Source organism: Chlorocebus sabaeus, chromosome 12 (assembly GCF_047675955.1).
Source record: "Chlorocebus sabaeus isolate Y175 chromosome 12, mChlSab1.0.hap1, whole genome shotgun sequence".
NCBI lineage: Eukaryota > Metazoa > Chordata > Mammalia > Primates > Cercopithecidae > Chlorocebus > Chlorocebus sabaeus.
In genome coordinates, this window is record NC_132915.1 from 20,063,105 (window position 1) to 20,084,341 (window position 21,237).

The window sequence follows — 21,237 nt, forward strand, 5'->3', positions numbered from 1 at the left end:
TTCAGTGAAATTTCCCAATTTCTGACAACTAACAAAAGCAAGCCTTATCACTTAGAGCAAGTTAACATGGTCATTTACTGTCCTTCACTTATACCATCAGGGTTAACACATGCGCGTGTGTGCGCGCACACACACAACACACAATTATACAGTTATTAGTTTACAACCTCCTGCTTAGTTAGATGTTAGGAATGGATTCAGGCACCTCAGGCTGACGGAGCAAAATGCTGAACATGAACAAGAAAACTCAAGTGGTTCACAGAGAGCTAGGCTGTTGGGTGCATGAGAAGTATTATGGGAAATCTATCCAGAAAGCAGGTCAGAGGACCTTGAGTGCCAGACGGGATGTTTAAAATTATCCTGTCAGAATGGAGAGCTAATAAAGATTTTTGAGCAGGGAGTGGATTTACCAAACAGAACAATAATGTGGACTACTCTAAGAGACATGTTTGATCAAAGAGAGTCAGGCACTATGCTACCATGTGACATGCTACTGTACTGAATGTTTTCCATTCAGTATGCTTCTCACCCTAATAAACCAAGGTAGAGGTAGGTGTTGTTAATTATCTTCATTCGACACCTGAGGAAATTGAGGCTAATGGGAGTCCCCTAAGATCATACAGCTAGAGAGGGAGGGACCAGAATTTGAGTCCAGGGACATTTGATTCTAAGGCCTGGATAGTTGGCCCCTCTGGTGTACCCAGATTTAAAAGAGGGAGAGAGAATGAGAGATAAATCTATTCTTTTTTAAAAAATCCTAGTACTCTATCTTCCTGTAACTTCACACCAGATACTCTGAGATCTGTTGGCAAGGATGGAGCCTTCAACTCAACCAAGACAGGTTGATATTAAGAAGCAGTTTGACGTAGGCTGGGTGTGGTGGCTCATGCCTGTAATCCTGGCGCTTTGGGAGGCCAATGCAGTAGGGAAAACGCCTGCTGTAGGAAGGGTATGATCCGGATGATTCTACTCGGAAACAGTGGGTGATTGTCTTGAAAATGCAGAATTTCAGTGCAATGTCTGCCTTCCTGGAGGACAAGAGGAAATTAACGTGGTCATTCACCATCTATCACTAAAAATGAGATGACTGAGTTTACTGAGTCTTTCAAGGTTGTGACCCATGGTTCTTTACTCCTAGAGAAGAATGTGGAATCTTTTGCCCCACAAAAAGAGGTCTGGCGTATTATTTATGCTCTGGCCTGTGGTAATAGCATTTTAAAATAAAAATTTGTCTAATGAGTGCGACATGTCATCCTTACCTATTTGGATGCTTGGCCTGTGGTTTTCTAATTGGAAAAGTGAATAAGATAAAGTTTCAGATCCACTTCAATTCTAGAATTTCTTAATTCTCTGAAAATTTGCTCATATGTGGGATGCTTATATTGATTAGTAATATTATCTTCCTAATAACTTTGTCATAATCTTTTTTTTTTTAAATGTGTGACCTAAGTATTACCTTTGTTTGTCCCATGAGTGAACAGGTCTTCAAAAGGTTACTTCTCTTGTCCCATGCTACACTACATCTGCCCCTCATTCTGAAGCAGACACTGGTTCACACGGCTTGGACAAGAGTGAGCAGATGTGGGGGACAACAGGAAAGAATACAAGAAATCAGGGCTGTCCTGGAATATGTGGGACGCCTGGTAGCCATGCCATGCCATTTTCCCAGCAGATAAGCAAAGAGGAAGAAGAATTTTGTGCCACATAGGAAATGTGAAATTCTGCTCAGCACGTGTGTCTGTAGGTTGGTCGTGCTGGTTTTGTTGTGAATCTTGCCTGCGCTCCCTCAAGAATGTGAACACATCAGTTCCGTTCAGTGCAAAGCCCTAGTCTGGAAACTTCCTATTTTATAGGAAGAAATTTCTTAGGACTTGATCACAAAGGTTAGGAAAATGATGGGGAGTTTTGCTGAGCTTAAAACTGACTTGGGGCCGGGCGCAGTGGCTCATGCCTGTAATCCCAGCACTTTGGGAGGCCGAGGTGGGCGTGGATCATCTGAAGTCAGGACTTCGAGACCAGCCTGGCCAACGTGGTGAAACTCCATCTCTACTAAAAATACAAAAATTAGCCGACATGGTGGCAGGCACCTGTACTTCCAGCTACTTGGGAGGCTGAGGCAGGAGAATAGCTTGAACCTGGGAGGCTGAGGTTGCAGTGAGCCGATATTGCGCCACTGCACTCCAGTCTTGGTGACAGAGCAAGACTGTATCTCAAAACAAAACACAATACAACAAATCTGACTTTGTACTGGTTTCCTTATCTTTTTAGGGGAGAAGAGGCATTGATTTTACTCATATTTGATGTTTCCCTGATTATAAAGGACGTAGTTTGTAGCGTGTTGTTTTAGGAAGTCAAGGTCTTGGTTCTGAAGGCAGTGACTCTGGATGGTCATAATTAAAATCCAGCGTCGCCATCCAAATGACAATGTGCTTTTGCAGGCAACTCTGGCTATCATGGGTGCTTTAGGCAACCTGCGATTTACCCACTGTGTACTGACTATAGGCCATACCCCGACGGTGGAGGAAAAAGGCAATATCCAACGAGTCTCAGAGGTTTCTTCTCCACCCTGGATGAGCAAACAACCCTCTCCCCTTTCAACAAACACAGTCGCTGTAAAGACAGGGCTGACTCATGCGATGGCTTTTGAGGATGATATATAAGTGATGTCTGAACTCTAAGGTGACACATTAAACAAAGAGTGTTCTCCACTCTTCCAGGAACCCTGACTTCCTAAAATAAAAAAAATAAATAAAAAGAGCTCACTCCGTTTTTGCATGAATAAAATTTCTAGGTCAAAGTCAAATGAATTGCTAATACTCACAATTTGTTTGAGGCAGAAAGTCAAATAGCTTCCTCCTTAACAGGCTCCGGGAAATGAAGTGGCCTGGCCCATCAGAGAGCTGGAATGACCCTGCAAGTGAGCATTTATTTGCTCGTCAGGCCTGTTTGGCTTGTAAGAAATGCACCTGTGAAAACCAATGCCAGGTTTTGGTAAACTGGTCCTAAAAGTTAGTGAGCTAAAATAGATTCCTGGGGCATACAAAAGTGCTGTGATTCCAAGTTTGATTTTTAAAAATACATTGAAGGGGCTGTATGAAATGGAATAAAATAAAGATGGCTTTGAATGCCAATATCTAAAGCAAACAAACAGTTCTTTTTAGCTGTGCTGGCCCATGGCTTTTAAAGATGTGGTTAGCATGTGAACCCCCAATGTGTCCCAGGCACTTTTAGACAGTGGCAAATCCTTCTTTTGAAGAATTTTCTGCGACTGCATTTGTTCAGAGCAACACAGTAAGCACCCAGTATATATCTGTGGAACAGAGAAAGCTGTTAATTCTGTCTGGGAACATCAGAAGGACTTCCTGGGGCTGAGGTGACCTCTGACTCAGATTCAGGCTTGACAGTAGGAGGGTGTCACCTGACAAAGAAGGATGATTATCAACTTTTATGCTATGTGTGCTAACCTGCCTTCTAACTTAGATTTTTATATGAAATACATTTTCCTGCTTCCTTGCTCCTCTCTGTTCAGTCTTATCCCTGCTTCTATATCCTCTGATTAAAGGCTTTAAACTTTCCTTCTCTTCTCACCCTATGATTCATTCGGCTGTTAGACACTTCCTAAGCATCTGCTCTCCAGGCTTCCTTGCTCCTGGGGAAAGCATTGTGCTAAATGTGAAATTCCTGCAGATTTCCTTAGTCATTCTCCATTAGGATCAAGAAATCACCAAGTCCTGCTTGTTACTTTCACATTCATTCATTCATTGAAAACACAGTGCTGAAAAACAGGAAGTATTTTATCAATTAATGTTCTGTGGTTGCAAGCAACAGACACTGGCTAACTGAAGGAAGAAAAGGAGTTCATTGAAGGGATGTCAGGGTGTGGTGGATGGAGTGATAGCCCCCCAGATATGTCCACCTCCAAATTTCTGAAAACTGTGAATATGTTACCTGACATGGCAAAAGGGACTTTGCAGATGGGATTAGGATCTTGAAATCGGGAGAGTGTTTTTGACTATTCAGGTAGAACCAACGTAATACAGGGGTCCTTATAAAAGGAATGTAGGAGGGCCAGAGCCAGCGAAGATGATGTGATGACTGAAGCAGACATCACTGAGACAGGAATTTGAAGTTACTGCGGGCTTTGAAGATGGAGGAAGGGGCCAAAGCCAAGGAAGGCAGATGGCCTCTAGAAGCCGGAAAAAGGCACGGAATGAAGCCTGCCTTAGAACCTCCAGAAGGAACAGAGCCCTCCAACCCCTAGGTTGTAGGACTTTTGAAATCCACAACTATGAGAGAATAAATTCGTGTGCGAATGTGTATGCTCATGTGCGTGTGTTTCAATTGCAGTGAAATTCACTAAAGCAACCATTTTAAAGCAAACAATTCAGCGGCATTTAGCACATTCACAGTATTATGCAAACACTCTATCTAGGTCCAAAACATTTTCATCAGCCCAGAAAGAAACTCCATACATGTTAGGCAGTCGCTCCCCATCTCTCTGTCTCACCTCCCCCAGGTAACCACCAATCTGTGTTCTGTCACTACGGATATTTCATAGAAATCGAATCTTATAATATGTGACCTTTTGCGTCTGGCTTCTTTTGCTTAGCAAATATTTGAAAGTTCACCCATGTTGTAGCATGTGGTCAGTACCTCGTTCCTTTTATGGCTGAATAATATTCCATTGTATATAAATACCACAATAACTGTAGCTATTCGTCAATTGATAGATATTTGAGCTGTTTCTACATTTTGGCTATTGTGAATAGTGCTGCTATGAACCTGTGTGTATAGATACTAATTTGAGTACCTGCTTTCAGTATTGGGGGTATAGATGCTTAGAAGTGGAATTGCTGGGTCATGTGGTAATTCTATGTTTGACTTTTTGAGAAACTGCCAAACTATTTTCCATAACAGCTGACCATTTTACATTCCCACCAAATAACTGGAATGTGTAAGGTTTCCAATTCTCCATGTCCTCATCAACACTTTTTTTCTTTTTCTTTAAGTATAGCTATCCAAATGATACAGGAGCTAGAAAGAAATTATTTAGGCAGAGAGTGAGGGTAAGAGAGTCCTTAGTAAGGTTTTACTTTTAATAAAAAGCAGCCCCCAAATAATTTCTTTTGTAAAAACAAAACAAACAAAACAGCCTGTAAAATCGAGCTGCAGACACGGATAAGCCAGTTGGAAGCTTGCTTGCACGGGTGAATGTGTGCAGCTGTGCCAACAGGAAAGTGCTACCTGGGGACCAGGCATGTTCAACATGGAGGCTCCATCTTCCTTTTTCTGTCAACTACGGGTACAGTAAAGGAACAGGCAACATGGCGCTGGCCAGGTAGAGAACCCATCTGCATAATAAAAGGTTAGGGTGGGGTGGCCAGCTTCTTCACACACTATGTAAATGACACACCTGGTCCACCTAATTTTGGGGCACTATGTAAATCAGACATCACCTCCTCAAGCTCATCTATAAAACCCTGTGCACTTTGCCACCGACTAGAAGGCCCACTCGGGCGGCCCTCTCTCTCTGCAGGAGAGAGAGCTGTTCTCCTCCTTTTGCCTATTAAGCCTCTGCTTTTAAACTCACTTCTTGTGTGTCCGTGTCCTTGATTCCCTTGGTGTGGGACAATGAACCTCAGGTATTTACCCCAGACAACGATGCCACTTCATTAGTGGGAGTGATGTAGCACCTCACTCTGAATTGTATTTGCATTTCTCTGATGACTAGTGATGTCAAGCATGTTTTCATGTGCTTGTTGACTATATATCTTTTTTGAGGAAATCTCCAATTTTTAACTGTTTTTAAAAAATTGGCTGGTTATCTTTTTGTTGTTGTGAGAGATCTTTATATGTTATGGATATATATGAAAAAAAAAAAAGCTCTTTATTTGTTTTGGATGCTAGACCCCTAATTGGTGTTCTTTTAAGCCACTGAGTTTGTGGTAATTTGTTATAGCAACAATGGGAAACTGATACTGGGGAGCTTATGGAATTGAAAGAAAAGTTGAACAACCAATTTGTGGGAAAGATGCTCTGGGGTTCTGGATACCAGGAGTAAGTGATGTATCTGTTCCAGTTGCTTTCAATTCTTGTGTCCTGATTTCAGAGGGGAGCGCAGCTGTTGTAGCCTGGGGAGTATCTGGTGAACACTCAGAACACTCAGGTCGGAACAAGGCAAGCCACTTGATTGTTAGCACCACTAAGACTGCCTGTAAAATAAATAGAGATGCTGTTACAGACAGAAGGGCAAACATTTTGGGAAGGCAAAAACAAGAATACACTACAGGCATAAGAAGGTAATACTAAAGAATAATAAATGAAATCTAACGACATAAAGGTCTAAAAACCTCCCACAGCCCAAGAGGGAAATCTGGAATTATAAATGAGGACGATGTAGCAGAGGACAAGCACCATTAAAAACATTCAGGGGATGTATTGGATAGACATCACAGGCTATATTAGTAGAGGTATACTGTCTGAGAAAAGGGAGGTGATAATCCTGTGCTGTTCTGTGCTGGTCATACCACACTTTAGGTGAGGAATTCCATTTTGTGTTCTATACCTTCAGAGGCATATAGGCAAAGCGGGTCACATTCAGAGATGAGAGGGCAGGAGGCTGGAATCATGCCATTGGAGTAACGGTCAGAGAAATCGTCACAAGGGTGTTGGGGGAAGTCCAGTTATGGTACTTTTGGAAAAGCAAGGTAAAGAAGGGTAAGGTTTGTTATGCAGCTTTAAGTTATGCCTTCTTCATTGATAAGAGACTATAGTGAGTCATCCTTCTCTTCCTGGTACAGAGAGGGAGACACCCTTATGAACGGATATTTTCTTTGTAGATATAAATTTCCTTTACAAAAGGAAACTTCGACTCTATGTTCAGAACTTCTGTGTCTATAGTTTCTCAAAATAATCAGCTTAAAATAATTCTTATGCCTAAAAGGCATATTTTGGGATGGAATATTCTGGTCTCCTACGGTCATATTTTGGGGTGGCATATTCTGGTCTTGTAAGCACTTTTCCCTCTTTAAGATTCTGTGATCCCTCTGTCAGAGACGTGTGAACCAGAACAACTCCATCTTGAATAGGAGCTGGGTGAAATGAGGCTGAAACCTACTGGGCTGCATTCCCAGATGGTTTGGCATTCTAAGTCATAGGATGACAGAGGAGGTTGGCACAAGATACAGGTCATAAAGACCTTGCTGATAAAACAAGTTGCAGTAAAGAAGCCGGCTAAATCCCACCAAAATCAAGACAGCCATGAGTGACCTGTGATCCTCCTCATGGCTACACTCCCACCAGCTCCATGACAGTTTACAAATGCCATGGCAACATCAGGAAGTTACCCTGTATGGTCTGAAAAGGGGAGGTATGGATAATTCACCCCTTATTTAGTATATAATCAAGAAATAACCATAAAAATGGCCAACCAGCAGCCCTCGAGGCTGCTCTGTCTATGGAGTAGCCATTCTTTCGTTCCTTTACTTTCTTAATAAACTTGCTTTCGCTTTACTCTATGGACTCACCCTGAATTCTTTCTTGCATGAGATCCAAGAACCCTTTCTTGGGGTCTGGATCTGGACCACTTTCTTGTAACACCTCCCTGCCCCTTGCAGTCATCTGAGTTTGGGCTTGCTGGCTCTTCTTGCTACTGCTTCAGCTGAAATATTGGTTGGGGTGGTGGAGGTTGGGAGGGTAGGTCACAGGACTGGAGACAGGGTGGGTTGGGAGAGTGGAGGCTAGGGATTTTATTCTCTGGTGCAAGGAAAGGCAAGCTGGTAGTTTAGAACAGTAGTCTCCAAACTCGGATTGCACACCCCATCAGTCAAATAATGTTTGCATAGGTACTCTTCAAATTAGGGATTATTACTTTAAAATCATAAGCATATACTATTTTCAGATGCAATATACTACCAAGGTCATCATTAAACACTATAAGCCCATATTCCAAATAATCTTTATTATTTTGAACTGTTAGACCACCTTTGATTGGTGGAGGTAGATTCTTAATGTTACCTTTTCCAGTTTCTTGGCACTGTTTAAGCAGAGAGCTGAATGGGAATGAACAAGTGAGTCCACTGCTGTCTACTGCTCTGAGTTGCAGAATTTTATTTTTGCCCTTGTCTCAGTATTCCTTTTCACACAATCTGACATTGGACCAAGTGAGGTTAGTTAGCGGTGTTTGTTGAGATTTTATGTTTTTAGATAAATGTAACATGAAATTCAAATACTTTATTCCTGCACATCAATGGAGCACCGTGTTTGTCCCTTGGGTGATGTCTTTTGGGTCCACCAGTGGAGGGGTAGAACCTTGCTCCTCTAGGAGTGGTCCTCTGACCTGAGGCAATGGCTTTGGCTGGGGGCCTGTTAGAAATGCTGGCTTGCAGACCACACCCTGGATGTACCGAGGCAGACTCTGTATTTTTAACAAGATCCCCAGGTGGCATGCACAGAAAAGTTTTAGAAACATTAGTTTAGGGGCTAATCAAGGATTTTTGGGAGTGGGGGAGTCTGTTAGAGGACTGAAAGCTTGGAGAGGAGATGATGGGGATCTCATTTCAAGCTTGTAGACACAGGAGTTAGGCTGTTTAGCATCTCTCACACATACACTCAGAAGTAGGTCAGTAAAGAGTCCAACAGAAATCATCTGAAAAGAGTTTTTAAAAGTCCTAACCTCTTAATCAAGGAGAACATAAAACAAAACAAGTAAAATTCCAAACAAAGTTTTACTGGAACTTCATGAACTTGCAGAGAAGTCCTTTGTTTTGGAATCTGGAGTTAGAGGAGTCCAGATTCCTTGAATTGGGGTTTTCTGTTGCCAGAGCTTTTCCACATTTCCCAGCTGCCTGCTATTTATCTGCCTTTTTAGCTGAAGCCCTGATGACCTCGGGTGTAAATTTAATGCTTTCTTGTCTTCCTTGATTGTTTTCTTCTCTGCTCCCAGCCCCTTAAACCCGAACTCAGTCTTTAATGTCTGGCTTGCATTTCCTGATCAGATTCACAAAACAAAGACTGCGTTGTCTCATCATTTGTTTGGGAGAATTAGCCCAATTAGAGATAGGGTGAAGTTCTTGTGCATATCCCAAGACTTCTGAGCTTCACAGCAGTGAGTGCTGCTGGGAAGTCTCTGAGCACTGCCTTCTGTTATATTTGCAGTTTGACCAACGATTTCAGATGCTAGCACTGCATTCATCAGTGGGAATCTTGATTTAACATAGCTGGGTACAGATGTGAAAACCTAGCCTTGCCAGTCAGAGAGTGAGGTTTCCATCAGTCAGTCAATGGTTTTTGAGTGTCTCCTGGAGACTTCCCAGTTGACTGAGCTTAGAAAGATGAGCAAGACCAGGCCCTTGACTTTACGGAGGTCGATGTCTTGTGGCAAATACAGATATACAGACCCATGTTAGGCAACCACAGATACATGTGTAACAACAGGAGGTGTTGCACAATGTATCTGTGATTACCTGCTATCAGTCTGTATATCAGACCGATGACAGGAGGTGTCAAGTCATATGACTGTAACAAATGACTAAATATTGTGGCAGCTGGGATGAGGGAGTGAAGGGGGTTGTGTTTGAAAAGTTCAGAAATATTTATCTGGTGGACTGGAGAGAAGTGAAAACACTTATGCAAAATGGGCATGCAAATTGTCATTGAGTGATAGCAAACTATCAGTTCAAGGTAATGGACAAGATCTCAGGGGAGGCAGATGGACAGCAGTTAAGGAGATTGGACTCTATCCTGGTGGTCAGTGTCTCTGAAACAGTGTTTACATGCCTGGTGGAAAGCAGTAGGGGATGGGGAGAGGTTGGTAAAGTTGTGGAAGACAGGAATGAAGGTGGAAGGCTAGTGAGTTAGACCACAGAAAGGAAAGCACACCACTGAGAGCCCACTGAAGTTGTAAACTATAACTGAGTAGCAGCATAAACCTAAAATATTCTGCAGTTTCTTTGGGGTTTTCTTGTGCCAAGTGGGATCAATCCAGGATTGGAAGCTTTCATGCCTTGGGTGGACAAACACTGGGAGGTGAAAGTAAAGTGTTGCTGAAAGGGCATTACAATGATAAGGCACGTGATCCAGGCTGTGGAGGAAAGAAAATGAAGACGGAGAAAAAATAATTTGTGAAACAACGGAGGCTCCAAGGAGCCCAAGGTATTTATGAGCTTCAGGGAGCTGGATTGATCTGACGCTGTGATTGAAGAGAAGGATGTTACAATTTAAGAGTTCAGAAGAGGAAGGTTCCTGTTGATGTCAAGGTTCTGAGGTTCCAGATTTTTCATGCACCTCTTCCTCTGTGAATGAAGCTTGGCCCGTCCTTCCTGTATTTATTTAAGGTGGCAAAGGAGAGTCACCAACAGATGAAGTTGGATGACGAGAGATGATAAGAAGCATCCACAGGAGTGTGGAATGGATGATTGTTTCTTCTGGGCACTCAGCTACCCTGGGTCCTAAGGATTCTGTGACTTGGCCAAACTTGAGATACAACTTCAGTGACCTCCCTTGTTTATCAAACATTTACTTCCTAAAAGGATCCAATTGGGGTAATTTTGCCAATGTCTGAACCAGAGTCTTTTGCACCAAAATTCCCTTGAAAGTTGACCTCCCTTGTATCCAGCCACTGTGTAGTTGTCTTGGACTTGGATCTGAATTCAGGGCAATCATTTGTGGCAGAAAACATGTCATAGCAGTTTTGATGTGCCAGGTACATTGACTCATGTTATCTTTACAACAACCACATGAAGCAGGTACTATGATTATCTTCATTTTACATATGAGGAAACCAAGGCACGGAGTGGTTAGATGACTTGCCCACAGCTAGGAAATGGTAGAGCCAAGAGGTCTGGCTATGGAGTCTATGCTGTCAACCTCTCTGCTAGCTCCCTCTGAAAAGAACTGATTCCAAACATGATTCTTAAAAGGTGGCAGCAAGCTTCATGGTTTCCTCTTGCAGCCTGTCTCAGCCTAGCACATAACTAAGGTTTCATGTGGTCTCTGTAAATGGGACTCCTTCCACTCCCACATCCCCCCCGCCCAACCCATAAACACACCCTGCATAAAGTCTATGAGAACTGCAGATAGATCTAGTTATCTTTAGGGTGACCAAGTCATTTATAATTCAAACTGAGATAGTCTGAGTAAACGTGGGCACTATGTGTGTGTGTGGGGGGGGGGGGGGCGGGGGGCTTTACTGTATCTTTAAGCATTGAAACTTCTGGAGAAATCAATGTCTGGGCCGTGAGGCAGCTGCTTTCTCCTTCACTTCTTTGGGTTACTAGAGCAACTCGTCAGTAGATTCTTTTAAAAGACAACCTTTGATATTACTTGCATGCACGTGTATTACTGAGGAATGCACTGGTACAATACAAATTTCTCTCATCAGGTGCAACTAGTCTAGCATCCAAACATCATGCACAACACCTTGGTGGCAGCAGCACACTGTGCGCACTCCCATTGTGGCCCTGCTCATTTGTGTATGATATTTGGAGCATGTGGAGGAGTGAGAATAGTATTGGGAAGAGGAGTGAGGAGGAAACGGTGTGAGTGCCTGGGTGACAGGAGGTCAGCCAAAGTTGAGCAGGGCAAGCCTGAACATGTCATTGGTACAAACCCAAGCTTCACTGATATTCTTTAATAGGAACCTGAGTGACATCTGGTGGAACCTGGTGATGGGATCTTCATCTACCTTAAGCTCACCCACAACCAGGCTGATGATGCAGTTATCTGATGTGGGCTAATGGTCCTGTTCCTGTGATGCTGTACTGGACTTTCTGGAACAGAAGGCTAAACAACTTCTCCACAATGGCAGTTTTCCCCTGGAATTGCTGTCCTTCCCACATAAGGCATGATGCATCAATGTAAATTGTACCTACTTGGGTTCTATCTTTATCAAATAACTGGTAGTAATGTTGAATGAAGCTGGATTCAGTCTGCTCCCAAATCAGCTTATCTCCCATTCTGGAGCATCACCTGGCCTTGCAGAGACCCAGGGGGCTGGCACTATGGCGGCAGTGGCAGCGGCAACCCAGAGTGGTCTATGACCCAAGTAGGCACTATTGAGATCTATGCTTGCATAACAGGCACAAACTAGGACTGTTCCAGGCAAACTAGGACATATGGTCACCCTAGTTATGTGCTATATATTAAATGAGAATGGAAGAAAGCTACAAGTGGGCCTGGAATATTTCCAGCCCACCTAAAAATTGTCAGAAGAAGACAAAAATTCCCAAAGCCCTGGTTTGTAATAGGTTCTCAATAGATTTTGAATGAATAAATGACTAGATTCAAGTGTGCCCCCAAGAGGAATTGGAGAAGGATAGAAATGAATCACCTAGCAAGGGGATTGGTGGCAAGGAAGGGGCATCACTGGAAAGTGTAGAAACATCACTGTTATAATAGCAGTAATTTCTGTCCAAGCACTTTACAATGGAACAAGTTAGGACTTGCCATTGACTTAAATAAATGAGTCAGCAGACCTAAAGGAAACATAAAATTGAGCCTATTTTTGCATCTTGGTGAGACTGTCATTGAAATGTCTATCTGGGGGAAAATGTAGCATCTAGTTGTAGAAAGTAACCTTAAATGGCTGAAGGAAGAACAATGGGTCTTTGAAAAGCCCAAGACCAGGGACTTGCAGACATCAAGATTTCCTTTGAATTTGCAAAGTTAACATCACTTTATAAAACTGGAGAAACTAGATTTTGGGGAAATTAAAAGAATGTGCCTCAAGGTCATTGATCATGAAACCAGAACCAGTATCAGTTAGGACAAGCAGCTGGTCTCTGGTTCCAAATCTTTGTCTATTGTTGGGGAAGGGCAGGACTTGAGGCAACCCCGTCCCTATACACACCTGCCCTGCAGAGAGGTCTATTCCCAGTAGCCTGTGGGTATGGGAGAATAGTTGAGGTGTTTGTTGGCAGTGTCTTCTCATCTGAAGACAGTTGTCAACTCCACCTGCTCTGCTCCTTTGCATTCAGTTGTGCCCAGCCTTAGTGTGAAGACCTCTTATTTGTTCTCAGTGCCTGAGGGCCAGTCACATGCTCCAGTATTCCAACTTTATAGGCATGACATAGGGTGGGACTGATGCCCTAGATCTCAGAGATCCTGGGTAGAGACATCCTCATCCCATCTCGGGCAGCTCACTGCCAGCCTCCCAGGGCTAAATGACCTGGAGAATACGGCACAGGCAGTGGCCCAGCAGTTGCCCAGGCATCATAGCCAGTGTCACCCTATAGTCCTAGATAAGGGCCACAGCATTGTTTAGGTCCACATGTCTGTGTTTTGGATGCCCATCAAGTGGAAGTCCTTATTGTTAATGAAGACTGGATCTCAGTATTCTAGGTGCACTTACAGTGTCTGCCCTTCTTACCCAGCTGGTTCATTCCCTTTTCTGGTAATGAATCCTCTTTGTATTTGAAGCCTACCTCTTCATAGGGACAAAATTTGTGCAGAAATGAGGTTTCAACCAAACTACAATATGGGAAATATGAGGATAAGATTTTAAGTTGGATAAATGTTGCAAGGACAGTCTGTAAACCGAGGCTATGAAAAGATTTGCATGAAAATATTCTTTATCTTCATTCAATTTTTTAAATTTTATGAGTTTTAAGACATATGGTGCTCATCTATATCTCAAGGTTGTAGCAACCTGTGACTAAACATGTCCTTTTCTAGTTCCAGATTGATATTTTTCACTATTGTATCTATTCCAATAGTTGACTCATACTGGAAGCACAATATCAAGCAAGTTCTAAACACGTTTTCAAGCAGTATAAAACTGTCATTGGCCCTAGATGTAATAAGAGTTTTCTAGAGTTATGTGAGAGACTGAAATCACAGGGCCACTGATGCAGGGCAGGCCCAATGATCCTCAGATAAAAGGCAAGCAAGACTTAATCTTTTTGTTTGTTTTTGTTTTGTTTGAGATGGAGTCTCACTCTGTCACCAGGGTGGAGTGCAGTGGCGTGATCTCAGCTCACTGCAACCTCCGCCTCCTGGGTTCAAGCAATTCTACTGCCACTGCCTTCTGAGTAGCTGGGACTACAGGCGTGCGCCACCACACCCAGCTAATTTTGGTATTTTTTTTAGTAGAGACGGGGTTTCACCATGTTGGCTAGGATGGTCTCGATCTCTTGACCTCGTGATCTGCCTGCCTCAGCCTCCCAAGGTGCTAGGATTACAGGCATGTGCCACCACTCCTGGCCAAGACTTGTTGCCATGATCATTCAAGGTTTCACTCGACAACCCTTGACCTATTGTCTGTGGTTTCTTATGATGAGTATCTTCATACTGCAGTAATACTAACTCTTAAATGGTGAGAGAGGAGTATTTGATTTCTTTGTTCACTTCCATAAAAAAATGCATGACTACTGGGAGAACAAGTTTTGAGGTCATTTGATGGGAAGAGCAATTCCAAAGTACCTCCTATGATTCCTTCTGTCATCCTGCTTCTCCATTCTACAGAGCCCTCATTGAAAGTGGTCAGTAAACAGGAAGGTTCTCAGAGTGTTTAATCTGCAGATGGGGAATATCAGAAGTTTAAGGAGGCTAAGCTAAAATGATTCTCCATGTGTTGATGGTAAACTGGCTCTTGAAAGCCTCTTTGGTGAATAGAAGTCATGTCTCACTGATGACAGTCCTAGAGGGAGGGCTGCCCCACCCTTGTAGGATGATCAGATGTGTTTGTTTTTGAAAGCATCTTGACCTGAATCCACTAAGACTTGACTTTATGAGACCCACTTGTTAAATATTGATATAGATGGAGGATAAAGCAAGGTCTGAGAACTGAACTCTATTTTATTGTTATATTAACCAAATTGGTAAAGCTCTGAACTTTCATTTAGGGGAACATAGAATTTATCTGGAATTCTTTCTTTGGAATGTACACTATTTAAGAAAATATAGGGCAGTAACTTACTCTTCTTTCCCCCAAAGCAGTAAATTCAGGTGTCCAAGCTCATTTAGCTTGGTAATAAGTAAAATGAGTTCTTGAGTAATTTTAATGTAAAATGAGAGACTTTTTTCCCCACTAACTCTTCAAACAGCCTGTGGATCTGCATATTAGCAAGCACCTCTGGTGTCTAGCCTAAAGCCTTTAATTTTTAATTGCTTGCAGAAAACAGGAGTATAACTGTTTCAAAGGGTGTTTCCGTGTGTTTTACTAGATTTCTGTCCATGCACATACTACTACCTCATGGAAAATGCTAGAGGTTAGCAAGGAAGAGGCACAAATTTCTGAGCTATTTGCTGATAAGGCGGGGTTCAAATATTTGACATTTTCAGGTTAGCATATGAGGCTCATATTTTCATAATGTCATATGTCATTTACCCTGGAAAATATTTGTTCTGTTTCTGAGAACAGTCATAAATTGGGAAAGGTGTATAGCATTCTTTTTTTTTTTTAACCTTTTAACCCTTTGTTACCAAGTCATTGCTGGATGAATCATGGAACATAGAGCATCTCTAAAATTTGAGGAAATGAGCATAGATTTTCAGACCTAAAATAATAAATTACTGACTGGGCAACTTAATTGTGATAATGATGTATGGAATGTGGAGGGAAAGGTGGGAAACATTAACCTCCTGGCCATATCTAATGATTAGAGTTCCCTGACACCATGTTAACCCATTTTTTATGAAGCTACACAAATGCATCAACTGAAACTCTTCAGTGGTAGTATTGTTACATAGTATAAAATGAAGATGTTACTCTTGAAATAGGCTTTTCCTCAAAAAAGCCACTCTATATTCTTAGAAAAATAAAACAATAAACATTATGCTTTCGAGTTTTAGATGGGATATAAAAATTTAGATATTTTTAAAAATTAAAAATATTCAGTATTCAGTACACTATCATCAACTAAAAATAAAAAATGTGGATTTGCCAAGAGCACAAGCCATAACTATCTTTATTTTTGCCCTATCTGATCACTAGACAAACAGCAAATTACCCTCTCTTTCAACATCTTTCTCTTCTTGCCCCTCCCTCACCATATCCGTCAATCTCTCTCCCTTAACAAGCCATGATATTGAATTGAAAATCCATAGGAATGTCATTCTGTGATTAGCAGTAGATTTACATCTCTCAATTTAAAAAATGCAACTGTAGAAGATTTTATATTTTAATATTTTAAACAATAAGTGCTCACCATGGTTACTGATAAAAAAATTCATTGCAACAACATTTCAGCACCATGGATAGCACCAACGGTGCAGATTCTACCCCCTTCTCCCAAAACCCCATTTTGGTCATGCCACCTCTGGTCTGGTGAGGGGATTTAGGGATGGCTGTGTTGACACAAAATGGCAGTTCTTATAGTTGGCTTCTTGTTAAAATCACATGAAGAACTTTAAATATCCCCAAGTCCAGCCCCCCACAACTCAATCAATTAAATCAGAATATCTGAGGTGGGTCTTAGGCACTCATACTTTTTAAAGTTTTTTAGACTTAAAATCAATAGAAAGTGGTAATTTCTAGGAGATGAGATGGATTTACATCTGAAATAGAACCTCTCAACCTTAACTGCTTTTAAGAATTACCCAGCTTCTTAAAAAAAATAATTGTTTGGGCTTGTCTTTAGACATTGTAACTCAATTGGCCTGAAATAGGAGACTGATATCAAAAGTTTTAAAAAAAAATCTTCAAGCAATTTTTAATTTACAAGAGTTAATAAACATTTACTGTCAAGCAAGACCTGGAAGTAAATTTTTTTTCATGTGGAAAGTTTAGGCAAATTTAATATCTCAATAAGAGTCTTTCATTCTAGAAGGAAGTAATATGTAATGTCTAGTTTTCTTTTTCTTTCTTTCTTTCTTTCTTTTTTTTTTTTTGAGATGGAGTTTCACTCTTATTGCCCAGGCTGGAGTGCTATGGCACAATCTCAGCTCACTGCAACATCCGCCTTCCAGGTTCAAGCTATTCTCCTGCCTCAGCGTCCAAGTAACTGGGATTACAGGCATGTACCACCATGCCTGGCTAATGTCCAGTTTTCATGACATTGGAGTTGAAGTTGAGAAACTTGTATTCTAGCCATATATGAAGTCAAATGGGGCCATACCACCTACCTGCCATTCCTTGTCTGGGCCAGAGCCCCAACTCTGGACACTGAGTAAGGGTATGAAGCGTGAAACCATTATCTTGTGTCTCCAGCTATGCTTAGTGATTTCAAACTATCCTCCTCTAGAAAAATTTTCTTGGCAACCTTATTTACTTCACCCCTATAGGGTGGATATCTGGCTGATTTACTCTTCTATAGAAAGTTGGGTGTGAAGCAGCTAACAGTTAGTACTTGCCAAGTTTTCCCACCTCCCTTGCACTTATTTTAGAGTCATGTGACTCTGAAGAGAGAGTCTTATCTGGGTCAAGGCACATAAGACTCCCCTGTTTTTCTTTTGTTGTAGCAATGTTGGAGGCCACATGTCACAGATAGCATAGCTGCAGCATGGAGGAAGGTTGCCTGCCTGCAAATAAACAAGAAAAATATTATGTTAAGTATGTAGATTCCAGAGCTTGCCTGATGTGATGGCTACTGTTAATTATACCTAATGAGACTCTCAAAGATGAACAAATATTCCTGACAGTGTCAATTGATGAGAATCCTGGTTTCTACCCATTTTAAGTGAAAAAAGAAATGTATTTACATTAATCCTCATATCCCTACACATTTAAAATGCAAGGAGAAACAGTATATGTAATATATGAATTTCAAGTTGTAGAAATATTTTTTCTTCCATTGGTCATCATTAGCTGTAAACTACTGCCTGTATTTAATCACATCACCTCTCCAGACCCATGGCAGTCCGGGAAGGCAGGAAACACAAACCTTCATTGGATTTGAAATTACCAATCAAACAACTTTTTAATTTGGAAGTAAACCACTGAAAGTAATGATCTCTCTAGACTTTACTTTGCCTTTTTCTTCAAACTTTAAATACCGTCGAGGTGCAGCTTGATTGTCCTGTTGGTGAGACTGGTTTCAGTGTCATGCTCTTGCTTATGTTCAGTGGCAGCTTGCCTGACTGTATTTCCTGTAGGTCCTCTTTCTCCCTCTCTCTCTCTCCCTCTTTTTTTTTTTTTTTTTTTTTTTTTGAGACAGTCTTGCTCTGTCACCCAGGCTGGAGTGCAGTGACGCGATCTCAGCTCACTGCAAGCTCTGCCTCCCAGGTTCATGCCATCCTCCTGCCTCGGCCTCCCGAGTAGCTGGGACTACAGGCGCACACCGCCACACCCGGCTAATTTTTTGTATTTTTAGTAGAGATGGAGTTTCACTGTGTTCACCAGGATGGTCTCGATTTCTTGACCTTGTGATCCGCCCACCTCGGCCTCCCAAAGTGCTGGGATTACAGGTGTGAGCCACCGCGCCCGGCCGGTCCTCTCTCTTTTTTGCTTAATTTTAATTTTAGAGATGGGCTTTTGCTATCTTGCCCATGCTGGTCTTGAACTCATGGCACAAGTGATCCTTTCTCCTCAACCTCCCAAAGTACTGGAATTACAGGTACATGGCACGATACCCATATCTTTTTTTTAAACATAAATTTTGTTGTGGATATTTGAGGTTTACAACGTGAGGTTATGGGATGTATAGAGATACATAGATACTTGTAGATACATATGAATAGTACAATGGTTACTCTTTTTCTAAGCTCCTTATATGCTGCCTTCTCTCCTGACCCTCTTCTTCTCTAAAGTGGAGTTAGTAACATGCCAACACCAAAGTTTCCCCCAACCTCTGGTCTATTAACCACAGAGAAGCAGACAGATGTTATAAAAACAAAGGGTAGTGCTTAAGTGGTACAAAAGTCTAATTGCATTTGGCCACTGTCTTTGAACTTTGTGATGATTCTTGACCCATGTCTAGCATCCTAGCCCATGGTTAGAGATTTTGGTGCAAGATTTCCCCTCAGTGTATTGCTCATCCCTTGCCTTCCCTCCTTCCACTATCACACCATCATGGAGCCTGCAGATGCCCTGGAGAAACTGAGCCAGCTTATCCCTTGAGCACAGATCAGTTGTATCCCAGTGGAAGCTGAAACCTAGATGATTTTTTTTTTTTGAGACGGAATCTCGCTCTGTTGCCCAGGCTGGAGTGCAGTGGTGCAATCTCGGCTCACTGCAACCTCCGCCTCCCAGGTTCAAGTGATTATCCTGCCTCAGCTTCCTGAGTAGCTGGGATTACAGGTGCCTGCCACTGCGTCTGGCTAATTTTTGTATTTTTAGTAGAGACAGGGTTTCACTCTGTTGGCCAGGCTGGTCTCAAACTCCTGACCTCAGGTGATCTGGCTGCCTCAGCCTCCCAAAGTGTTAGGATTACAGGCGTGAGGCACCACACCCTGCCTGAAACCTAGATCTTTACTTTTAATGCTCCCCTCTCCTGCAACCCAACATCTATGATGCAGAAAAATTAACAGATTATTCTCTGAAAGCGTTCAAGGATTGATAAAAATAACTTTCAAGCAGTGTATTAAAGTGACCTATAATCTCATTTTAGCTGAGATAATATCACTAAGTATTTATTTAGCATTGACAGTGTATTGTCGGCTTACTATTCATAGTTTATTTCTGCAAATCCTAATCAGCTAGTTCTATAGACCTATGCTATCTACCTGTAATATTATCTCCTTGAAGCCACAATGGAACATTTAGTAAATTATTGCTGTAACTCATTAAACTATAACCCCAAAGCATTCAGAGCATCCTAATTGGATCTGGCCTGACCTCATTTAAAAATGTACAGAGTCCCCAGGAGGCATACAGACACCAAGTTTTTGCAAGATTTTCAAGGCATGGGATGATGTTTAGGCTAATTATTGCTTAATATATTTAATTTCTTTGATAGACTTGATTACTTTGGCTAATTCAAACTAATTTGTTTTATTTGTTGCTAGTTAATTTTAGTTTCTAATTGCAGATTGTGATTCTGACATAAATATTTTAAAAAACTGGATCACAGGTCACACATCAGTTTATTACACATTGAAACAAAGCCTCTCTTCTAAAATACCTTTTGGGGCCAATTTAGAATTTGTGTCTTTTTATGTATTCTATAAAACTATGATGGATATATGATATTTCCTTTCATCTTATGAAAGAAAGGAGGAAAAAGAAATGTCTAAAGGTAGGACTGACCCAAGAAAGAGGAAGAATGGAAGATTTGTCTGGATAACTTATCTGCATAGCATCATTATCCATAGTAGTCAAAGAGTGGAAACAACCCAAATGTCTATCATCTGATGAAAAAATAAACAAAATGTGGAATAGCCATAATAGAATATTATTTGGCAATTAAAAAAAATGAAGTACTGATGCATGCTACCAGATAAATAAACCTAAAAAAATTATGTGAATAAAGGAAGCCAATTATACACACACACACAAAAACACATATATTGCATGATTCCACGTATGAAATGCCCAGAATAGGCAAATCTAAAGAGACAAAGTAGATTAATGTTGCCTGGGCTGCAGTGGTGGGGGCAAGGAGTCGCTGCTAATGGGTACAAAGTTTCTTTTGGGGTTTCTTTCTTTAAAACATGATAAGATGTTCTAAAATGAGATTATGGTGATGATTGCACAACTCAGTAAATATACTAAAAATCATTGAATTGTACACATTGAATGGGTAAATTTATAGTATGTTGATTGTATTTCAATAAAACTGTTAAAATTGGGGGAAATGCTGTTAGAATTAAGTTAAATATATATATTTAGTTGTTTGCTTTAAAGATAAGCAACTTCCTCCAAGCAAACAATAATGACAAAAATCAATCCAAATACAATTCTTGGTCCTAAAATGTATGGACATTTTCCTCTGTGATTTTTGTGCGGTGGCTCATGCCTGTAATCCCAGCACTTTGGGAGGTCAAGGCAAGCAGATCACGAGGTCAGGAGTTCGAGACCAGCCTGACCAACATGGTGAAACCCCATCTCTACTAAAAATACAAAAATTGGCCGGGCATGGTGCCACGCGCCTGTAATCCCAGCTACTTGGGAGGCTGAGGCAGGAGAATTGCTTGAAACTGGAAGGCAGACGTTGCAGTGAGCCAAGATTGCGCCACAGCATTCCTGCCTGGGTGAAAGAGCGAAACTCCGTCTTAAAAAAAAGAAAAGAAAAAAGAAAAACATATATCCCCCCCCCACCCTCCTCCAAGAGGAGATGGCACTCTTTTTCATTTAAGGGGGCCAGACACAGCCCTTGAAGTACTGAACCCAGGGGAGAAACCAAAGCCCCCAGATAGCCTGGG

General features: G+C 41.6%; 1 protein-coding gene and 1 pseudogene across 1 annotated transcript in view; one reads left to right on the forward strand and one right to left on the reverse strand.

Moving 5' to 3' along the window:
• The window catches only part of GNA14 (G protein subunit alpha 14), a 221,024-nt gene that overhangs the window by 55,865 nt on the left and 143,922 nt on the right, over nucleotides 1–21,237 (forward strand). The window lies entirely within an intron of this gene.
• On the reverse strand, nucleotides 11,269–11,954 carry LOC119624379 (nuclear transport factor 2 pseudogene; annotated as a pseudogene).